General features: G+C 43.8%; 1 non-coding gene across 1 annotated transcript; it reads left to right on the plus strand.

Annotated features, from left to right (window-relative positions):
• Positions 1 to 12,780: 12,780 nt before the first annotated feature.
• Positions 12,781 to 12,944, plus strand: LOC129068067 (U1 spliceosomal RNA). The gene has a single exon (XR_008528880.1). It is a non-coding gene; the product is annotated as a U1 spliceosomal RNA (small nuclear RNA).
• The last annotated feature ends 6,858 nt before the right edge of the window (positions 12,945 to 19,802 follow it).

Raw genomic sequence — 19,802 nt, forward strand, 5'->3', positions numbered from 1 at the left:
TAGCCTTAATCTGTGCACAGAAGGTGCTTAAAAGTTAGAACAATGAATGAATCAACTGTGTGGGCGAATGGATGGAAGGATGGAATCAGTCCCTTCACAGTCTCTAGCTGTCTCCTGCAGGCTGCTCCGGAGTACCACACTGTTCTCAAGTGGCAGTGCCCAGACGGGACCATTCTGAGGCATGGCCAGAAAGAAGTGGCACCTAAGTGAAGAAAGCATAGCAGAAAATAAACTTTAAAAAAAATCCTTGTTCTTTGTTTTCTTTGTTGTAGTGAGTCTGGCTATAGAGATGATAAAGATGTAAAGACTTGTCATGTTCTCTCCAAAATCTAAAAATTTCACACAAAAAAAAATCCCTTCTCTGAAGTTTCTGCTGCCTGATATTGGCTATTTCTCTGGGATTTAAGTCACAAAAGCAGAGGAACAAAGGTCTGTATGTGTCCAGGCTGCAAGGAATGTCTGTGGGGGGACAGGCCATGGGAAGGGGCTGCTCTGTGGCCCTGCTTTAGTCCTTCCCGGCCACAGCCCTGATTATGGGGCCTGTCAGTTGCAGCAGCTGCGAGAGAATTAGCAACATATAGATTGGGATTTTCCAGTTGTCAACTAGGGCAAGACAAGACGCTTTCTCACAGCATCCTGAGGTTCACTAATAAATTCTATGTCTCAGTTTCCCTGATCAGAAACAAAGGTCATGTAGAGTTGTTTTGAAGAAAACAAATAAGTAAAAAGACATTTCAGGTGACTCAATGGGATCGCACAAATGAGAAATTATATTTACGGAGCTCCGCCCCTGGGCTCTGCCTGAGGTCAGTCCTCATCCCTTGGGTTCTCCCTTATCCCGTGTAACCTCATCTTTTATACGACACTATCAAAACAACTCAGGCGCCCTGAGAAGAATAATCCCACCTTCTGAGTTACCACCCAAAGTTCAGGGAGAGTGCAGTGTTTGGACGACCCTGAAAGGGCTTTAAAATAATGAGTCCACCTTCTTGGTAGTGTCCTTTGACAATGTCCTTTGACTTTAAAAACCTCCTTCTTACAAGAGAGCTCATCTTAGTGAGCAGGTAAGATGCCTGAGGAAGAGAGGAGACCTTTTGGTGGAAATGCTTTTATCCTCCTGAGTGCTCCCCTCGAGTGTGGAGATCAAGCCCCAGTTGCTACAAAATAAAAGGTAGCATTGCCTTACATTTCTAGAAACTCTTTTATATGCCCTGATTTGGAAGGAATGGAGGGAGAGAAAGAGGGAAAAAGGGACATTTTGTTAGCCTATCTCTGAAATATGGTCATAACAACTAATGGCAGCCCCTCCTTCAGGGAAGAGTTTCATGGCAGCCTCCTTGGGCACAGACAGCTGTCATTGGCTTGACACTGGCAGCAAAGTGTAGCCATTGGCTGCTGGACGCCTGAGGACCCAGGATGCCCAGGGCCCCTCCCTCCTGGGAGAATAACAGGAAGGGAATAACGGGAAGCTGGAGCAACGGAGGGATGGAGCGCACTGAACAACCAGGGCAGGCTCCTCTATGTTCTCTGTTTGTTTGTTGTCAGCACCTCAGTGCAGGCTCTCCACTTGCTAGGAAAGGCCATGCTTACTGCCTGGGAAAACAAATATTTTACACCTAACCAGGAGAAAATTTTCTTGTTAACGTGATTCTGCAGGGAGAAGAAGACCCTCCCTCCCTGAGGTCTGAGTGTTACTGTGCAAACTGAGTACTGTGAATATTGTGCATACTGAGCTCTGAGCAGCTGCTCTTCCGTGCCCTCTGCTCCTCACCCAGAACCAACAGCCTTACGCCGCCTCTGGGTTTAAACAGCCAGTGCGGGCTTCAGAATCCCCCCCAGCCCCTGCGGGTTCAGCAAAGAAGAGTGAGTTTCTCAGCCCGCCCTAGAGCAGGGCCACTCCAGGATGATCAAGGAGGCCCTGACAGTGCTAGGACTTCAGTCTAGTAGAGTGGCTCTCAGACTGCAGCTCATTAGAACCACCGGCAAAAAGGCTCAAAACCTGATGACCAGTTTGCATCCTAGCCATTACACAAGAATTTCGGGGGCTGGACCCAGACATCACACACCCCAAGCATGCATTGGATATCTGAAAAGCACGCATTGGAAATTTCCTGAGAAGTTCAAGACACAGATGCCTGATCTCCAGGAATCAAGTTTGAGAAAGCATGTCTAATAAAAATCCACAAGCAACTGGACCACAGGCTGCTGGGCAAACATCTCCCATTCCACGTCAGCCCCCTTGAACCCACTCCCCAGCCACAGTCTAGAACCCAGGGGTTGTCAGCCATTGGCCAACCTATAAAAGAATCCAATAAAAGAATATCAGCAACTGCTGTGTGCTCTGGGCCAGGCATTATGGAAAGAGCATTTACATATATTGTCAAATGTAATCCCCTAACCCATATAGTACTCTCTTCCTGAGATAAGAAACTCTCAGAGAACTTAACTGACCCCCAGAATCACACAGTTATTAAATGGAAGTGCCATAATTCCTAGTTCAGCTCATTCCATGGTCTGACTTTTTAACCTGTTTGCCTCAAATTTCTTGAATTTTCTTTGTCGATATCTAATGTTCTGAACCCACCCATTTCTCCAAATGACAATTCTCCAAAATACAAGTTTGCCAAAAGCTAATTTTTGACTTATCACATCATCAAAAATTCCCACCACCAATTTATAGAGTTCATAGCTATCTATAGCATAGTTGGTTTCAACAGATTTTGAAGACTTTTTTTCCCCCAGGATTTTCACTTTGCTGTATCCAACCTGGTAAGAGGAAGGGGAGGGCTTGCCCCTCCACAGCAGCGGCCCTACTCCCGATGCTGGCTCTCCATCCTGTGTCCTACCTTTATCAACGCTGCACATGGGCCCCCCCAAGCTCTTGGCCCATGACTGTTGGTGTTTGAGCCCTAAGCACAGGCTGTGAGAGTGAACTAGAAAGGACTCCTTGCCTTTGGCCAGGTGCTCCAGAAAAAAAACAGAGAGAGACCCTGAAACAGACTAATAGGGAGGTCCCACTTCAGCCAGCTATCCCAGACCTATCAGAAGTTATTCCTCTGTCATTCATCTAAATGACTTTAGATGAATTGGCATGAGCCCTCCAGTTCACCCTGTGCGCTCTCCTGGCATCTTGTCCTGCTGAAGGCCAGGCACTGATCATGCTGCATTATAAATGCTGCTTCACTTCCCTCCTGCAGCTGACAGTGAGTCTTTTAAGAGCAGGGACCCCTTTTCATTTTTGTACCTCCAACACAAAATACAATATCTCTCTTATTTTGGGGTGACCATAAAATTTAGCATTCAAACCGGAAAACTTTAAGGGTGGGAAGTGATTCTACTTCAATGGAATACTAAGATGGTCAGTATAAACCAGGGCTACCCTGACCAGTAGGATTCATGGGAACTTTAGAGCAGACTCTCAAATATTGGTTGGATTAATAAATCACTCAAATAAAAGACATTCATGGGAGTGGCTTACTTCCTGTTAATTGTAGAGTTTGGGTGCCTCTCATTTGAGATTGGGTTTTCCATGAAAGCTTTGGATGATATGAACCACCCGACTAAATGCTAAATGTACTTGCTCCAAATCTACTCTCTGTGCCCCAGTTCCACTGAAAGGCTAATGATATTTATGGAAAGCGAGCACTCCATAAATATCTGTTGAATTGAATAAACAAGAATTAATATACCTTATTAAAACACTCATGTAGTTGCCCTGACTAGTGTGGCTTGGTGGGTTTAGGCATCATACCACAAACTAAAAGCTCGCCAGTTTGATTCCCAGTCAGGGCACATGTCTGGGTTGTGGGCCAGGTCCCCAGATGGGGACACGTGAGAGGCAACCAACTGATATCTCTCTGGCACATAAATGTTTCTCTACCTCTCTCTCCCCCTCCCTTCCCTGCTCTTTAACAATAAATAAATAAAACCTTTTTAAAAATTACATTCACATGGTTGAAGTCAAGGATGTTGTTGTGCAATGCCATGGCCAACTCCAGAACCTGACACAATGGTCAACTACTCCCCACCCTGGTCCCAACCAATCAGGAGAGCCCACAATCCCAGCTCCTTTAGCCACCATGTTTAATTATTTTCCTCCTGTGTAACCCATCCCCTGGAAGCCATCAGGGAGCCAGGTCTTCAAGCACTAGCTTACCCGGAACTCCAGGCTTAAAACAATTTTCTCAGTTAATAAACGCTTATTTTATTGGCTGCAAGAAAAAAAAAAAGTGTTGTGGATTGATTGTGTCCCCTAAAAACATATGTTCAAGTGCCAACTCCTGGTAACTTTGAATACGACCTTACTTGGAAATAGGGTCTTTGAAAAGAGGCTATACTAGATTAGTGGGGGCCCTAATCCAATGACTGGTGTCCGTATAAGAAGAGGAAAAAATTGAACACAGATGCACAAGGCAAAATCCTGTATGAAGAAAGAGGCAGCAGAGATTGGAATGATATGTCTATCAACCGAAGTATGCCAATTGCTGGAAACCATCAGAATTTAAGACAGAGGCATTAAATAGAGTCTCCCTCAGAGTCTCCAGTAGGAATCAACACTGCTGACATCTTGGTTTTTCATGTCTAGCCTAAAGAATTATGAAAGAATAAATTTCTGTTGCTTTATACCACCCAGCGTGTGGCGATTTTTCATAGCAGCCCTAGGAAACTCATACGGATCACATGCTAGTTGGGAATGAGAATGAAAATGGCAGTACAAATGTAACCTGCAGTTCTCAGTTCTTCACCCACCTACCTCTCCAGCTTCCTTTTCTACCATACTCCTCTGGGAATCTTCCACCACGGGCATATGGACTTGCTCATTGTTCCAAGGACATACTTTGCCATTTTATCATTCTGTGCCTTTGCATATGCTCTTCTTTCTGCACTTGTCTTTCAAATCCTAGTTTAACAGCCAACTCCTCCAGAAGACTTCTAAGTATCTCAGGAAGAATTAAAAGGTCCCTTCTTTGAAGTCCTACAGAATGTTCTTATCTCCCTACTGTCCATCGTTATGACCTCTATTCTTATCTATTTCCCCGTTTGGGTGTTGGGCACTTCCAGGAGCTATGCCCAATTCCCCTCTGAATCCATGATGCCTGACAGAGTACGCGGCACACAGTAGAGACAACATAAGAATTCAAATGATAGACTGGAATAGCTCCAGCCTACAGAACAGTAAGAGTTTAGTAAGTAGAGAACGAAAAGCACCACTTTTTGAGAGAAGATAAGGCTAGCAAAGATGGCAGGATCCCAATTAGGAAAGGTATGAAAAAGCGATAAAGATAAGTTTAGATTTTATTCTGTAGACTTCTAAGTGCCTGTGAAAGTTTATTTCAGGCTTCCTGTAGCCTGAAAGAACATGTGCTATGGAACAATGGTTCCTAGCAGTACAGAATGTAGTAGTAGTAGAGTGGAAGCTGTATTGCTGTCCAAAAGCTCAGCTGGAAAGCATTTGCTCATCGAGGCAAGAGATGCCTGGTAAATGAACCAGGACAGAGATGGTTCAGATGGCCTTAAGAGATGTATCTGACATATAATCAGGAGCCTTCACAGCTAAATCATTGGCCAAGATAGTGGGGAAAAGGAAACAAGGAGAACCCTAAGGTTTTGAACCTATAAATATGATAGACAAGAGTGCCGTCATCATGAGAGGAACACTCAAGAGAAGAGCATGTTTGGTGGCAGGGCTGGAAGTGTCCAGAACCTATAAATATGATAGACAAGAGTGCCGTCATCATGAGAGGAACACTCAAGAGAAGAGCATGTTTGGTGGCAGGGCTGGAAGTGTCCAGAGAGTGAGTTTTGTTCTGGACATACCTGGAGATTCCCAGGAGGCCATTGTGTGATTGCTTTCAATTGTGTAAAAGACAGCTTTTGGAGATAGAACTATGGAAGACATCAAGGTACAGACAGGGGACAGTGGAAGAAGAGGATGAGGTCCTCCAGGGAAAGTATGTGCTGCAAAGGTAAGGTGGGCTACTGCCAGACCCCTGAAGAGCACCGAGAGCAAGCGTGAGCCTCCCCAAAAGGCACTTCGTGGGTTTCCTTATTCTGAAACCACAGTGAGGCTGCCCCGTGGTTCTCTAGCTGTCTGTCCTCAGAGCCCTCTGGGCTGCCTCAGGGACAACTCTCCTGTGGGGAAAACAACTCTTTCAGGCTGCCGTCTCTCAAAATTATTTTTCTTTTTACTAATAATATTCAATCACAAAAACTCTGGCTCACAGGCTTGGGTTTAATGTGATGAAAATCCATATTCACCTTGAACAGGCTGCTTCAGATAACAGATATTTATTTGATCTGAGTCCATTATACCCTCAGGTCTATCCCCACATACAAGAAAAAAAGCTCAGCCCAAGGTTTGTTGCTGCTTTTTAAAATCTTTTTCTATGTTTTTTTATTGAATTTATTGGTTAATAAAACCATACAGGTTTCAAGCGTATGACTCAGTAACACAGCCGCTGCATGCCGCATCGTGCACTCATCACCCAAGTCTCTGCCGCCATTTGTCCCCCTTTGCCCTGTTCCACCTCCCCCCACCCACCCTTCCCTCTGGCAGTCACCGCACTGTTGTCTGTGTCTTTTTTTTTTTTTTCTTAATCCCTTCACCTTTTTCACCCAGTCCCCCAAACCCCTCCCCTCTGACCGCTGTAAGTCCGTGCTCAGTATGAATCTGTTTCTATTTTGTTTGTTAGTTTATTGTGTTCATTAGATTCCATATATAAGTGAAATCATATAGTACTTGTCTTTCTCTGACTACCTTATTTTCACTTACCAGAATGTTTTGAAGACCATTGTTCAGGTCCTTCGGTCCCTGGAAAATAGTAACCACAAGTAGAAACAAATTAAAAATTAACGAATGTGCTGTACTAGATGTCTTTCAATCAAGGATATTTACGTAGATAAAAGAGCAAGAGTGGAGGAGAAGATTTTGTTGCTGACATTTTTCTTTATAATTATTAGGTGGAGAAAATTGGTGAAGAAAGTGGGGGATAAGGGCAGGGCAGCTGAAACAAAATTAGCTTCCTGCACTGAGAAGGCAAGGCAGGTAGAGCTGAGGACATGCAGACAAACGGGCTTTTGGGGCTGACACGGCATGGTAGGCAGTACACAGTGAAGTCTGGAGTACTTCAGGGCGAGGAGCAGAAATGCTCCCACCCAAGGCAGCCTCACCCACAGCCTGGCCAGCCCTGACTTGAATAATGAGGCTGTTTGGACCAGCCGGAGGGCAGTCACAGAGACTTATGTAACCAAACAAAAAAGTCTTGGGCTTATCTACTGTTCTCCAAAAAAAATATGAGGCTTCCTACACATTGTAAATTTTTTGCGGCCATGGAGTAGTTTTCTGCAGCTGGTATGTTGTGGTTACCACCAAAGGAAATGTGTGTTTACTAATAAGAGGTGAATTAAAATGCCAATAATCAAATAAAACCATGCCCCCCTCATTTCAAATACATATACACATATTTGCTGAAACAAACCAATACTTTTTTAAAAAATTACCTACAAGATCGATAGATTTTTTTTTCCTAGTGAATTAGAAGCAAATCTACATATTTCTAAAACTACTGAAATATCACAAACCCTTAACGCTTTCCAAATTGAGCCTGAAGCAAACAAAGATTGCACGTGGTTCAAGTCGTGCTTCATAAAATATACTACCGCGCTATTTTAAGGAGCGAACTAAAATTTTGTGGATTAAGTCCCTATAGAAAGCAGTGCATACATATCTAAGATGAGGAATTGGTTAAGTGTTAAAACACATATTGTGTGTGAAACAGACTGGCTGCTGGCAAGTTAGATCAGTCGGATGGAGCTGGCAGAGCAGCAGAGCCAAGATTAGAACTGGAAAGGCCTCCTGAGCCAACTGGTCACTGTTTTGTTTGGAACCATGAGCCAAGGAGCCACCAAAGAGACAGCCTCCCATGAGGTGGAGCTGATATGAGTGCCCTTTTTCAAAGGACGTAATCCATCCCAAAGTATAGAGCCTGCTGGCTTCCCAAGCACAGTGGGTTGTGATACTCAATTGTTCATTAGAATCACTCAGGGGAGCTTTTTAAATCTGTAGACACTCAATCCTCAGCCAGAGATTCTCATCCAGTGGCTGGAGGTGGTGTGCAGCCCTAGTGTCTAGTGTTTATGGAAGCTTTCCAAGTGGTTCTAAAGGGCAGTCACCCCAAGAGCCCAGGCTTCATCTATCCTAGCTTGAGGATGAGTCCCTTTCCCTCCCATTTACATTTCTTCCTGGGTCAGGGAACGCATTAATTCCCCCTCCTCCACCAACTGTCTCCGGACAGTGACAGCCTAGTCACCCTGTAAGCCAGGAGAGTCGATGGTTGTCTCTAAGCGAGGAGTGATGTAATTTGCTTTGTGTTTTAGGAAAATAACCATGTAGACAGTATAGCAGAAGGACTGAAAAGAGAGAGCCCAAGGGCTGGGAGACCAGTTGGGTACCTGCCCAGTGCTGCACTATCAAGGCCATCGGGGAAGAGGGCCAGGGATTGGAGGAAATGAGACCTGAAAACATGGTTGAAACTGAACCAACACAAATTTGTTGACTGTCAGGGAGGGTGAGGGTAAGGTAGGAATAGAGACGGAGAGTAAAAATACAAGATGAAACATTATAATTAAATTACCTAAGATTAAAGATATGGAGAGAATCTTAAAAGCAGCAAGAGGAAAGGAGAGAGTTATCTACAAAGGAGTTACCATAAGACTTTCCGCTGATTTCTCAAAAGAAACCTTATAGGCAAGAAGGGGCTGGAAAGAAGTATTCAAAGTCTTGAAAGACAAGGACTTACATCCAAGATCACTCTATCCTGCAAAGCTCTCATTTAGAATGGGAGGGCAGATAAAGTGCTTCCCAGATAACGTCAAGTTAAAGGAGTTCATCACCAAGCCCTTATTCTATGAAATGTTAAAGGGGCTTATCCAAGAAAAAGATCAAAACTATGAACAGTAAAATGACAACAACCTTACAACTATCAACTACTGAACGTAAAAGAAAAAGAAAACATGCTAAGCAAACAACTAGAACAAGAACAGAATCACAGAAATGAAGATCACATAGAAGGTTATAAGCAGTGAGGGGACGGGGGAGAGTGGGGGAAGATGTGCAGGGAATAAGAAGCATAATTGATAGGTAAAAAATAGACAAAGAGAGGTTAAAAATAGTATAGGAAATGGAGAAATCGAAGAACTTATATGCACGACCCATGGACGTGAACTAAGGGGGAGAATGCTGGGGGGAGATGAGGTGCCGGGCAGAGTGGGGCAAAGGAGAGGAAAACAATGGGACAATTGTAATTGCATAATCAATAAAATATACTTAAAAAATACAAGATGGGGAAATGAGGTTAAGAGTGACAAAATTAACTAAAAAGACCAGTTGATTTGGAGCTGGAGAAAGAGTTTCGTTCTGCCTGGAGTGCTTGCCCTCCTTTCTCATCCATGGCCCTGGAAGGGCTGGAGCAGGTTGCACAGAGATGATATTAGGTCAGATATTATGAGTTTGTATTACACGAACTTCTGTTTATTTCTAGACTCTGAGTTGCTGAAGGTCAAGGACTGGTATTGCACATCATTTTTTTCAGTCTCAGCATCTAGCACAGTAAGCATGCAATAGGCACACTACAAGTTTTTGCTAAAAAGGATGAGTGACATAATGAAATTGGGAACAGTCTCACTGGGAAATTTCACTGCTACCAAGTCAGCTTTATGACAAAAACTGTTTCACATAGAAAAGAAGTTAAAATGCCTTATTCACCTGGGCTGCAATTGGCTTACAGGAGATGATGACTCCAGCAACATCCCTGGGAAGGAGTGTTAATGAGGAAAGGGTTTTAGGCTTGAGTCCTCTCATGCTTTGGAGCTACATGTGCTTCCCAGGGCGGGCAGCCTCTGACCAGAGCCATTATCCATGGTAGGTGCCATCTTTTTGAATGTGGAAAAGGAGGACGAGAATGCGGGCCTGAGAGTGAAGCCTATGTCTGTCCTTGTCATAGACACAGTCGGGGTGGGGTGACAGAGGACAGGAAGGAGCAGGAAGTGAATTTGACCAGGAAAACCTGAGGAAATAGGGGAAATGCCACTTAGCTCAAGAGAAAATGCTTTGATGCAACAGCTATGGAAGTCAAGCAGTAATTTCCAGAAGCAGAGAGAAACGGATTTCTACAGCTCTTTGTCAGAACTGCTGTTCTTTGCTTTCAGATCTCCCCGCAACACCCCTTTCTTTTCCCAAGTTCCCTAAAATGACAGACTGAATATGGTTAATTAATCAGTCAATCAATATCCAGCGATTATCACACAGCTATTATGTGCCTACCAAAGAGGAATCTACCCGGCATGCAAACTAGGGGGTGACCCAGCCCAGGTTAGGTGACCTAACCTCAAATGTGCCTCACATGGTGTTTGACCAGATGCTTCATCTCCCTCTCTCCTCACAGATGCTTTCTGGGTAGTTTGATCTCTCCTGTACCAAGAAATTGATCATGCCAGCTACAGTTCTATTTTTCACATAAAACCTCCCTGTGACTTTATATTGTAAGCCATCTTCATTTCTCCCCTACCCCTAACCCACTCCAATTTTTGAGGGGAACGGTGGTAGGGCTCTGCCAATTAGAAGCATGGTACCCAGGCTTCTTTGTCAGCAATGCTGGGAAGGCTTCCCTTTCACATTTCTCTTTGGCTCGCAGTGTTAACTCCCAGATTCAGGAGTTCAGGGTGGTTTTTCCTTTCCATATCTACGAAATTCGGTATAAATTTGTACTCACTTTCCCTACCCTGCAGGTTTTCCTTTTCGGCTCTTATTTCCTCCATAGAAGAAGTCAGCAAAATTCTGTGCTGGGTAGTATCTATGGGAGCTGCTGTTGACAGCTGGGTGGTGGGTGGGAGGTAGAACAGAAAGAAAAAGGGAAGAAGCAGCCAATAGGAAAAAGGACTCTTGAGGCAAAAGGGAGTTGTTTTAGAAACAACTCATGGCCTCCTGTTGTCTTCCTTGAGCTTTTGTTTTCAATGTCTTGAAAACAGTCTCCTCCTTATTTATTCAGTTCTGAGAGCCTGATCCAGCTTTCAAATTGCCTGATACATGTGTAAGTACGCTACCTGTGAAGGCCCCCATCACGGAAATGAAGCTAGAATGCACAGCTAAAACTGAAGGGATGAATTTAGGCTCTGAGACAAGGGAAAATATTAACACATCGATGTTCAGAGCCTTGACCTTTACCCCACCTGAAAGAGTTCTGGGCTTTTTCTACCTGTGTAAGAGGCTGTGTGATGAGAAACAGCTGCAATGCCTGGCGAGGTTTGAGTTAGAAAGAACAGAGAATAGATATGTTACATGAAGAGCAAGAAGCAAGGGATCCTGCTCCCAGCCACTGATTAGGAGCACAACTTGGGGGAGGAGAGAGACTGGGGAGAAGCTGTTATACTGGAGGATGGAGAGAAAGAATTTTTAGAAATTTCCTGTGCATTCTAACTAGAATCTGCCTTCAGCATTTCCTCAATAAATTGTAATAGATTCTTATGATACTTTTAAGTTTTTTGTGATAATAGTTTTTTACTTTGAACGTGGCTCCACGTTAGGACGGGTCACGTGGCAGCTCCTCTTTATATGGGTTATAGACGTGTCTAACTTCATTGCAGAAACTAAGTCTGAGTAAGAGCTGGCAAGGAACATAGTACTGGTTGGAGACTGGTGTTTACAGAAAAAAAAAGTGGGGGAGCTAAGACCTTCAAAATGGTGTGAAGAAGCTGGGCTCAATTTGTCAATCAGACTGTCCTCAAATACCAAACTCTGTCACTTATGGAGCAATGGCATTCATGAAAGAACCCCAAGAACCGAGATCTGTTCTCAGTAAAACAATCTCCCCTTGTTGTCAAATGTTAATCCTTGGTTTCCTCTGTGGTCAAAGCAGCGATGCTGACCCCCACCCACCCCCAGCCACACGCTCACTGCAGACACAGGGCAAGGAGGGCAGGACTCCTGGGCTGGAGAGGCTGCTAACCACGCCTCGTAGGGCAGTAGGGGTCTCCTCTTGGCAGTTTATCTGGATGAATCCACCATCTTGGGGGCTAATGGGAACCTACGAAAGAACAACTCTCCTCCCTTAGGGTTTATTGAAATCTTTCACAAATTACCATGGGTGAGAAGTTACATGAGAGCAAAAAGAAGTGAGTAGTTCCCAAATGTCACCATTCAGGGTATTTGAGGGAAAAGCTGTTTGAGAGTTGCTTGAAAAGAGGGCACAGATGCCTTCTGACCTTTACTCCATGGCTCCAACTTCCTGGCTTTGGAAACTGCACACCAGGAGCTGTATCCGGGTCCATGGGAACAGAAAAGCCTGCCTCATCCCCCCCAACCTGACACTCGCCCCACCACCAGGCACAGGACGTGGCCCAGAACTTGCAGGCTCCAACTCGGACTCCAGCCCCTGGCCTTCTCAAGAAAGAGGTGGGAACTTTTCCAGCCTATGGGATGTCATTTTCAAAACAGCCACAACGATCCCACCCCACACTAATCTCAGGTCCAAGAATGTCCGAGGGAGCCCTGAATGTTCCCTGAGGTCCAGGGTTAAGTCTTAGTGCCCAGGATTTCAAATTGTATGATCACCACTGTCTCTGTTAAACTCTCTGTAACATACACACTAGATAAAAGATTAGAAATATAATCCATGTCTACACTAGAGCTGTTCTTATTTTCTCCATCAAATAAAACATTTCTTTTTCCCAATTTTCAGCCATAATCATTTGTAACTTTTACAATCAGAAAACTTCTCTTTTTTTATACTTACCTGGCAGGGGAGACACTATGATCACTAAGGCGGTTTTCCCAGGGCGAGGCTCACCCATTGCCCTCCGGGGGCGCTGTCCCCTGCGCTTTCCCCAGATGCGGGGAACTGGACTGCATCATTCGTGGTCGTGGGGCACTGCATTCGCGCTCTCCCCTGAACAAGAGAAAGAAAGAAAGAAAACTTCTCTTTTAACAGTGAAAATATTTACAAGTTACAAGTCCTTGCTCTGCCCCTGATTACCAAAGGATAATAACCTCTTTGAGCCTTGGTTTTTTCAGGTACAAAATGAGAAGGCTCTGCGTGTAGCTTCCTCACTAAGGTCCCATTCAGCACCAATATTCGGGAAATCTGTGAGACATTTGATTATAAGCTAAACTAATTTAGCCACAAGAGAGTACAAACCTTACAAACTTTTAAGAGTCCCAATTATATTTGTATCTAACGACAAAAAAAAAAAAAATTAGACTTAAGAGAAAATCATTTTATGTACTTCCATTTTCTCTTTTGGAGAACTTAATAGTCCATTCATTTGTCAGATTTTGTTAAGGGCCTATTATGTTCCAGGAACTCTGTCAACCATTGTTAAAATCTCCATAACAATGCACATTTCTGTGGGACTGGAGTATTAGTTAAAGTAATGCTCCTTGCTATAACACATAAAACCCCTCCGCTCTCAGTGGGTTACTATAAGAGACATTTGTCTCTCACTCATCTGAAAACCAAAATGGATATTCCTTCTTGGGGTGGAGGGATACACTCTTCTAAGTAATGATTTGGGAGCTAAGTCTTCCCCATCTTATGTCTCTGCTCCCCTTAAGACACGGATTATGAGGTCACAGCTCTAAACTGCCTTAACCTGGCAAAGAGGGGGCGACACACAGAGGGCTTATTAAGGGTTAGTGCTGTAAGTGGTCCTCGTAACTCTTGCACTGGCCCTCCTCAGTCACATGACCCTGCATCACTATGGGGGAGGCTAGGAAATGCAATCTCACCTTGTGCCCAGGAGGAAGAGAAGCACGTTTGGTGATTAGCTGTCAGTCTTTGCCTCAACAGGCATTAGCCCCATTTTGAAAATGAGGAAACTGAGACTTTGCAAGGTAGTGGCAGGTCCAGAACTAGAATCCAAGACCCTTGACTGCAACACAATTGCCACAAGCACATAAACAGCCAATGGGCTATAATTGTGAATGCTGCGACGGTGACAAGGGAAGACAAATGGACTCATTAAAGAGTGGAGATTAACCTTGCCTGGTGAAGGCTGCAGGGAACAGAGGCTCCGACAGCTTAAGTAAACTGCTCAAGACCACAAAACTTCTCAATGGCTAAGCTGGGACCCCAAGCCCGAAGTCCTCATTTTACTATGCTACCAGATTGCGTTAAATTCCATCTTGTAGGATTAATATGTGTTTGCTAGCCAAGCGAGAGGAGGCAGGGCGCTGCCAGCAGAAGGAATGGCATGTCTATAAGTCTGCAGGCAGATAAAAGCCTCCAGAGGAAGAGCAAGTCGCTTCATGGGGTCAGTTCTCTGCTACTAAAGCAATCAAACTGTCCAGCCCAAAAGTAGATTATGTCTGTGGAATATTATTTCTTAGATAGCCCAATTGTTATATTGCCTGTCATTTTTATTTTTGCATAAAATTGAACTTTATGGTTTTATGGTAATAAAATTCTTTCATTTTTACCATGTTCCTACCCACTAAGCTTTCACTAAGATATATTCTTTTATGCTACAGCTATATACTCTGATTAAAGCAGTTACAGATTCATCTAATTCCACATTCAAATAACTGTCTTGATCAATTTTTATTTTCCATATTTTTTTTGATCCATTATCCCGTTTCTCCATAATGGCTAAGATAATTTGCAGCCCCTGGCATTTTGCTCTATGTATAGGTGCTAGGCCTATATGTTTAATTGTTGTGCACATCAGCCTGGCTTGATCTGTGTTATTCTTCATTATTTGCAGACTGATTGAAATCATGAATCTCTGAAGTATAACTATTTTCAAGATTATCATCTAAATTATGTAAATAACTAGCCCCATAATTAGCTCTCTTCTTTGATGAGCTTCCGTTCAGGTTCAAAGCGTGTTCATCTGTATTCATCGGGTTTGAGGTGCGCTGAGCTCCCAGACAGGCCGGCCTATGCAGGGAGAGAGCCGCTCCAGGGCGGCGCGTGGCAGCCCCCTGACCGAGCTGGCTGGGCCACCAGCCCTCCTCTCCCAGCTCTACTCACACGCTCCCAAGTCCTTAAGTCGAAAAAATTCTTTCAAGAAGCACACAGTCGAATCCTATTTCTCTTAATCACTTTTCAGGATTCTAAGTTTGAGCACCATGTTTCTTTTTCCATATTCTTTCTATCTCTGCCAGGAAAACTTTTCACATCCTTCTAGAGAAACTTTGTATGTCTTGCCCTCACTTGGAGATAAGAAAATAGCTAAGCAATTTCCCTTCAGTAAACAGGGTTCTTGTTTCCAGCAGGATAAGAGCTAAGCCTTTCAGGCTGACCTTTGCAAGGACCCAGTCATTGGTACTGTCCTTGGTGGCATCCCTGTCAGATGAACACATTTAACCTGGGGTTGAATCCTGGCTCTGCCACCTGTGAGCTATGTGACAATTCATCTTTTGAGCGTCAGGGTCCACACTGGGAAAATGAGGTAACAATGTTCAAGTTTTGCCTGCCATGAGAACTAAGAGAAGTCAATGTATGTCAGATCCCGCAGTGTTCCTCAGAGAAGCAGGGTGTGCAACGGTTACACACTCAGACTCTGCACTAGAACACTATTCCACCACTTTTCAGTGACCTTGAACAACTTACTCAATTCCTCTGGGTCTCAGTTTCTTCTTCTCTAAAATGGCATAGTGAGAGCACCTATCTCATTGGGTTACTTTGAGAATTAAACATGAGCATTTAGAGCTGAGCTGGACATCAGTGGGTACCGTGTTTTTAGCTATTATCATTCTGGCCCAATGCTGACAGATGGTAAACGCTGGAGAAAGTTCGTTTCCTTCCCTTCCCACGTCTCTCTCACAGAGGCCTCACTGTTGGGTGGGGGCTTCCTGGCACCTCTCCCTAGTTGGAGAGTGGTGGGTTGGAAGTAGTTACAGGACCAGCACTAGCTTCTCGCTCTGGCTCTCCACAAATAAAACCGCAGACACTTCAGAACTAACACTCTATGCTTGTGTTCTCCTGTTGAACCTGAGTGTTGCAGCTGGGATCATGTGTAGATTTTCATCTTGACTTTTCCACCCCTGCCCATCACCCCAGTGTCCAAGCCCAAAAAGTCTCAGTCACCAACGTGACTTTCCAGAAATCTGACTGACTGCAGACCCAGCTGGTCTAACTCCCCGCTCAGTATCTTTCATTTTGTCTGTTTGTTTTTTTCATCCCACAAAGCGCACAGAGAGGCCCAGGACAGATCAGCCACCAAACACTACTGACTCTGTGACATGGGAGATTCTACTCAGCCATGACCTGAGTGCATGATGGGAAGGCATCTTCTCCAGCAAAGTTCTTCTGCCAAAGTGAGCTGTGATTGGCTCTACAGCCAAGAAGAGAGGAACCCTTGGGCGATGATCAGACAGACCAGAGAGGACACCAGGGAAGGCTTCTTGGAAGAAGAATCTTGAGCTGGACTTTAAAACAAGATTAAAAACCTCTAAGGGGGAAGAGCAGCCATTGGGTCAGAGGAAGAGACTCTATTCACATTGCCTATTATGTTTTCACACCAAATATCTCATGTTTAAGAATGGAACTCTACACATCCGTGATGACTGTAGATTGGTGGTTGTCAGGACTGAGAAAGGCGGGGACGGCTTATGGGTATGGTGTTTCTTTTGGGAGTAATGAAAAATTCTAAAATTAAATAGTGGTAGTTGTTGTGCAACTCTTTGACTAAAACCCACCGAACTGTATAATTTAAATGGGTGAATTTTATGGTATATGAACTCTATCTCAGTAAAGCTGTTATTTAAAAAATACGAGAATTGTCCTGGCTTGTGTGGCTCAGTGGATTGAACATCAGCCTGCAAACCGAAAGATCACTGGTTTAATTCCGTCAGGGCACATGCCTGGGTTGCAGGCCAGGTGCCCAGTTGGGAGCGTGAGAGAGGCAACCAGTCTATGTTTCTCTCATACATCGATGTTTCTTTATCTTTCTCTCATTCCTTCTCTTCCTCTCTAAAAATAAAAATAAAAATAAAATGTTTAAAAATAATAATAAAAATTAAAAATAAGATAATGGAATCCTAATAAAAATCCTGTCTTGATGAGGTCTCTGTTCTGCTGTTCCCTTGGACCTTGACAACTGCACAGAAAGCAGATGTGCTGTTGATACAACGCCACAAACCATGAAGATAAGCACAAATATCAATTGATGATAACATCTTTTCATCTAGCTCAATTGTTCTCAACAGTGTGTCCTCTTGTTCCAAGAGACATTTGGCAATGTCTGGGGACATCTTTGATTCTCAGGACTTGGGGGATGCTACTGGCATGCAAAGAGAGGGTAGAGGCCAGATATGTTGCTGAATACCCTACAATATAACAGACTGCCCCCCAAAACAAAATCTAGCCCAAATTTTCAGTAGTGCCAAGGTTGAGAAATTAGATCTAGCAGGAATTCTATAGGCTCCTCTTATCACTTCTCTTTTACTGCAAATTTTATTTTAAGGCACTAAAATGAATATCTAAAACAACTCAAAAGTTCTTTTCCCAAAGAAAATTTTTTCTATATATAAATGTAGCAATAACATCCTAGTTTTAATTTGTTCCAGATTCACAAGGAAAATAAGCTTTTCCTGTAATTTCCTGGTTTATTCCTCTTTTGAAGACAAAACTAGGTAAAATATTTACAAGAATATGGTATTTTCACTAAATTAAAAAGTTTGTATGCTCACTTCTATTATTCTCTGAAGCATCTTAGTTATTCCTCCAGGGGGGAAAAAACCCCACTTTACTTACCTGAACGAAAAAAAAGAATTTCTTCTTCCTTTAAAACAAAATTTAAAAGAAAAATATCTTACTGGAAAAACACGGTGTGTGTTCATCATTTAAGGGATGTAAGACTGAGAGGGAGGGTCTGACATGCCTTTTATGGTGGAGGGTAAGGAAATGGAGCTTTCGGCTTGTCTGAATTTGATTCTCAGCTCTGCATTTTGTCAGCTGTTTGGGCTTGTGCAGAGCACTGTTCTTGCCAAACCTCATTTTCTCGCCTATAAAAACAGAGTTAATTCCCACAATTCCAGGTTATTGTGAGAGTCAAATGAGCTCATGTGTGCGTAGCACTCAGCCTATATTCAATGATGCCCCCTGTGTCGCAGAGTAGCCCTTGCCTTGGGCCAGACTAGACCATCCACCCGTGACACATACCGCCATCATACAGGACCCCTTTACTCTTTCGCAGGCACTAATGGTAGTTTTTAGAGATGTCATTAATGAAATGGGTTTGCCACCAGGGGTGACTGTTCATTGCCAGGGCTGGAGCAGAAGTAGTTCTGTCACCTCCAAGGCCTGGCATCTTGAGACACTACAACAGCCCTCTTCTTGCCTGTGGTAAACAAGTGTCCCCTGCTACCTGTGTTACATCTGCTCTGAACACACATGCATTGTGGTTCTCAAGTCTGTAGCTAGGACTCCAGGTCATCTGGGAAGTGCCTTCAGGGAAGGGAGCATTAGCACTTCTTGAGCACCTACCAAGTGCTAGAACTACGCTAGGCATTTCGCATGATCATCTCATGGAACTCTGCAGTAAGTAATAATGGTCATGATTGAGACTTTGAACAATTGTTTGATTGTGTTTCAAACACAGTGCTCAGCACTTGACATGTATTGCTTCATTTTAAATTTACAACAAACATGAAGGTATGTGTGATCCCCATTCATGTGATCCCCATTTTACAGCTGAGAAAACTGAGGTACAAATGGGTTAAGTAATTTGCTCAATGACACAGGGGAGGTGAGGCAGCACTTCTACCTTGTACACTGAAGGCTGTTACACTACACCAGGAACATCCACTTCCCTCACCTCACGTTACCCTAACCTGGTTCCTTTTTGTGTAACAGTGACCTACCTCCAAGATGGGAAACATAAATTAACCTCCTTTGGCTTAAGGTTGCATATCTGGAATACTGTCCACACATCTAAGGCTTCAGGACCAAGTCCACTTGCCTCTAGTTGGAATGTGGAATGCCGAAGGTTAAGAAATGATTCTTAAACTCAGATGCCATAATTCAGATGACAGATCAAAAGCACATATTTTGATCTTGGATAATGCTGAAGTCTCAGTTTTCAAAGTACTTTTAACTTTAAAATGAGGCAGTCATGCTAGCTTTCCATTCCCCAGGGGTGAGGAGAGTTCTAAAGGGTCCTTAGTGGGCCAGTTCACCTGTAAGGCCAGAAGGGCCCACAGTGCCTCTCTCAGCTTTTCATCACAGCCTCTTGGAGTCCTGATCTGTACCCCATGACCCCAGGAGAGGGCTGAACTTACGCCTGTATTCAACTGGACCCAGGGGCTCGGCTCCACGTGCAGCCGATTCTCTTTCCTTCCGAGAAGTCACATTTGTGGACAGTCCTGGATTTAATATGGCCCCTCTGTACCTCTCAGGACACCTCCTAGGACAGCCCTGGTCTGTAATCAATTCCCATGCTCAACACCATCCAGCATTTGAACCCAGAAAAATGAGATGTAGGTAATGGAACATACCAAACAGCCCTGTATTTTTATCACATGTCACAAAAGTAGAAAGAACTGCCTCTACCTTCACGTGGCCTACTTCCTGTTTGTGTCAAATCACCTCCTTTTTCTTACAAGGACATCAGTCATTGGATACAGATCTTTCCCCTAAATCCAGGAAGATCTCCTCTTGAGATTAACTTAATTCATTTGCAAATACTCTGTTTCCCGGTAAGGTCACATTTATAGGTACCAGGGGTCAAGATTTCGACATATATTTTGGGGGGCCAAAATTCAACCCACATCTTCAACACCCCTCACTCCTACCACCACCCAGGTA

This window comes from Pteronotus mesoamericanus, unplaced genomic scaffold, assembly GCF_021234165.1.
Source record: "Pteronotus mesoamericanus isolate MK-2021 breed Mesoamerican mustached bat unplaced genomic scaffold, CSHL_Meso_final contig_20, whole genome shotgun sequence".
NCBI lineage: Eukaryota > Metazoa > Chordata > Mammalia > Chiroptera > Mormoopidae > Pteronotus > Pteronotus mesoamericanus.